This window comes from Panicum hallii, chromosome 3 (genome assembly GCF_002211085.1).
Source record: "Panicum hallii strain FIL2 chromosome 3, PHallii_v3.1, whole genome shotgun sequence".
NCBI lineage: Eukaryota > Viridiplantae > Streptophyta > Magnoliopsida > Poales > Poaceae > Panicum > Panicum hallii.
In genome coordinates, this window is record NC_038044.1 from 20,700,592 (window position 1) to 20,704,769 (window position 4,178).

Sequence of the window (4,178 nt, forward strand, 5' to 3'; positions counted from 1 at the left end):
CACCTGCACACCATGTGGCCGACTGAATGGCAACCGGGTCATGGGCTCGAAGCCTAGAACAAGGCATCCCACGAGGCAGACCTGTCCCACCGCAGCGAGAGCACGGGGAACATCTCATGAACAAAGACGAGCTGGTGAAGATCAGATCAAAGAAAGGGATGTTCTCTCTCTCTCTCTCTCTCTCTCTCGGTGTTACGTGAACATGACAGATTGACAGGCCATGCCTTCTTTCAACGCCCAATTTCGTAATGAGATTCAGGTTCTGGAGCGTACCGAAGTCACCGAGGTGTGTACTGAATGTATGACCGCAAAATTTTCAGACCATAGGTCTTAATGTAAGACAAGATGAAGAAACGGGAGAACAAGGAATTTAAACCAGAGAACATGAGCCACGCGCGAAATTTGCTTGACGATTAAGTTGTGCTGCATTCTTGGCCAGTGCAATGGCATGTCCACTCCCTGAAGCAATCCCATACTGGAGTAGTGTAGTGTTCTGCAAATGACTTCTGGGTGCCAAGTTTGGTCGGTAGCTTTCTGCTGGTAGGCTGGAAAAATCTACAGGAGACAAAAGTTCGTAGGAAGTTCAGCTGGTACCATCAACGCAGGTTCAAATTCCTACCTACGAGAGGCAGCGTCGCCAGACGGATTTGCCAAGAGCCGGTACCTACTGTTTAGTGTCGTGGCATCTGGTTTCCAGCCACGTTGTTTGGCACTTCAAGAGGTCGCCGCCCACCGGGGCGATGCTTTGTTCTTCCGCTAGTTCGTTTCATGCAAAAAAAAAGGAACTTCGGGTGGTTAGGCTAAACTTTTCGCTGCCTGTCCGGTGGCCCAACGATTTCGGACCGTAATCCAGTTACAGAGACGGCCCATGCCGTTACACTTGTTTGTTTTGGAGTGGGCCGCAATCACTTTTGTTAGAAATTATTAGTGTGGGATCAATTAGCATTAACCACGTGATTAACACGTGGATTAGTTAGTTAATCCCGCTAATGACGGGACGCGTCCGTTACCAGAGGCCTGTTCGGGAGGGGCGCGTCCCTTCCGTTCCCTTGAACCCATGTAAATATGTAATCACTGTTCATTGATATGATTAACAAGGGAATTATTTACATCCAGTTGTAGGGCCTAAGGTCTAAAGTTTAGACCCGTCACATAAATAATAGAATGGTATCATTTAGAAGTATTAAATAAAATCTAATTACCAAACTAATTGCAGAACCCCAGGACTAATTCGCGAGACGAATCTAATGGGGTATATTGAACCATGATTAGCAGATGATTACTGTAGCATCACTGTAGCATATCATATTATGGATTAATTAGGCTCATTGAATTTATCTCGCGAATTAGCACCCGTGAAAAAGTTAACACAGGCGTGTCCCTTCCGTTCCTTTGAACCCATGTAAATATGTAATCACTGTTCATTGATGATTAACGAGGGAATCATTTACCTCCAGTTTTAGACTAAATCAAACACGTAATCAGCACTCCCGCTTGGAGATCGCCGTTCTGGATCTCGACGAGGAAGAAGAACAGGAATGACGTACCGTCCGTGAACACGCTAGTCAGAGCCTTCTGCGACGTCCTTCGCCAAGTCCGCCGTCGCCCTGCACTCGGACTTCACCGCCAAGGACGCCCTGCACGCCGTTTTCACCACGGCCTCCGCGTCCAGAACGCGGGAGCGCATCCTCCACGCCGCGGCCACGCCGTTTTCACCACGGCCTCCGCGTCCAGAACGCGGGAGCGCATCCTCCACGCCGCGGCAACGGGCACCCTGGCGTCGGCAACCGCCACGCCGAAACTCTGCGCGTCGGCGGCCCTCGTCGTGGTGGTCGTCGCCTTCACGCCATGCGCGTCGGCGGCCGTCGCCCACATCTCCACCGCCGCATCGAGGACCTGGCGCCATCTGCACCGCGCCACGACGCGACCCCTGCGCCGCCCGCACTGCGCTTCGTCGCGGCACCGGAACCGCTTCCGCTTCCACCGCGCCAAGCCGCGGCCCCTGCGCCGCCCGCATTGCGCTTTGTCGCGGCCCCGGAACCGCTTCGGCTTCCACTGCGCCAAGCCGCGGCCCCGGCAACCCCATAGTCCCCACTGCGCTGGATGACGCCTCCACCATGCCGTCTTCCCTCGCCGACGCCCGCGTCTTCATCTTCAACACCGGAGCCGCGCCGCCCCAACGACCTCATCCCGGGACTCCGTCCCGTGGAGGCGCGTTCCCCAACTCCGGCTCCTCCAGGCTTCGGCACGCACGAGGACATCATCCGCGCCGACAGCAGCGGCGACGGCGGCGGCCCAGCGCGCCGCACCATGGCGGCACGACGCGGCGCCGCCCCATTCTTCAAGCCCGGCACTGAGGCCGGCGGATCCACTGCACCTCACTACCGGCGCGGGCTCCAGCCCGCTGGAACGCGACGGCGGCAGCGAATCGGAGGCCGGGCTTCATCTGCACGTGGGTCAACATCCCCCACGGCGAAGCAGCCCGGTGCCTCCCAAATGGCGTGCACCACTAGGACCAAGAGCTCTCCTCCTCTGCAGAGGAGTACTCACCGGAGTAGACCGGCAACCCGCAGCGGCGGAGCGGCGATTGGGGGAGCAGCGGCAGAGAGAAGGTTGTAGCGGCACGGGTCAACAGTCCTTATCCGATTACTGGCTCTCCACCGACGGCAGGACCTGATAAAATATGGACTAAAATGCCCATATTTTATTTGGCCGCTCTACCCATGCAGCAAGTTCCCACATGACCGGAATACATGTGCGGATGACTAAAGGCGTGTTTGGTCGGGGAACTAATATGAGTGGAGCTATTCCGCTTCTATTTTCTAACTGTTTGGTTGTAACCGAGCAAGAGTAAAGACGGAGTAGTTTTGGAAGGTAAAAGATGCGAATATTCTTCTAAGATATGGAACGTGACCGCTCGCCCAAAACGACCGGACACGAGACTCCCGTTCCTATCTCCCGCCCCACCACCCCCAATGCCGCCCGCCCCCTCCCCCTCGGCTGCCCCCCCCCCCACCTCCACCTGCGCGGCGCTGCCCCCACCAGACACAGTGTACACTTTATTTTTACGTTGTAGCCCTCGGGTTTCGATGTAATTACAGAATCCGTAGTGTGTAACTCTATTACTTCTCGGAAGAGATATTGCAATGTCAATATGTTTGTTCACACATTCCCTACTACATGCAAGAGTTACATTTCTACTTTATTATTACAATTCCTTTACTTGCAAATTTATTTTAGTTATTTCTTTAAATTAAGACATATTATCATTTATACGTATGTGCTTAATCAATAAATAACTAATACTCGAACCATACAACAACATTTTGAGATAAATAAAGGCAAAACTCAAGTGATTACCTCATTTTTATTTGAATATATTTGGCTCTAATTTGGACAAATTTAAGCTGTGACTTGGATAAATCTTATTGTGGTTTAATTAGCATAAATATGATAAAGTTCATAATTTGATATTGGCCATACACAAGGTAGCATGATATATACGCTACTATGAGATCTATTCTATGTCTAATACATAGAGATTATCTTCAACGTGCGTACTCAATATCACTATTTGGACAAATATGCGTATATAATTGCTATAATCCACATTTAACATTGGCCATACATAAGGTAGCGTGATATATATGCTACTGTGAGATCTACCCTATGTCTAACACATGGAGATTATATTCAAAGTACGTATCCAATATTAAGATATGGAAAATGATAAGAGGTTTACACCTAAATTGGTGACTATCCAAACCACAATTAATTTCCAAATATGAGGTTCATACAAACATACAAGTATCAACTTGTTTAAAATATTTTAGCATTTATTATAATTATTATTACACATAACCATGATGATTTTGATTTGCACTTTGTTGTAGATTAATCAAATCTATGGTTTATACTATGTTGATACAGTGACCACCAAGGAGTTATCAGAACTCGCATTTGATGGACACAACTATCCAGCATGGTCATCGGACATGAAGATCAGTCTCTCATCTCGAGGATTAATTTAAGGTCTTAATGAACCAGGAGACCTAGATATCATAGAAAAAATGAGATTTAGTGTACTACTATTGCTAAGGCATTATATTCACCCTGATCTTAAGGCTCAGTATTTAATGGAAGAACGTCCAAAAGCTTTGTGGAATGCACTCAAAGCA

General features: G+C 49.4%; 1 long non-coding RNA gene across 1 annotated transcript; it reads right to left on the reverse strand.

Moving 5' to 3' along the window:
- Positions 1-270: 270 nt before the first annotated feature.
- On the reverse strand, positions 271-2,641 carry LOC112887494. Its single transcript, XR_003227567.1, has 2 exons — positions 669-2,641; positions 271-555 (listed from the first exon to the last, which is right to left on the reverse strand). It is a non-coding gene; the product is annotated as an uncharacterized LOC112887494 (long non-coding RNA).
- Between the last annotated feature and the right edge of the window lie 1,537 nt (positions 2,642-4,178).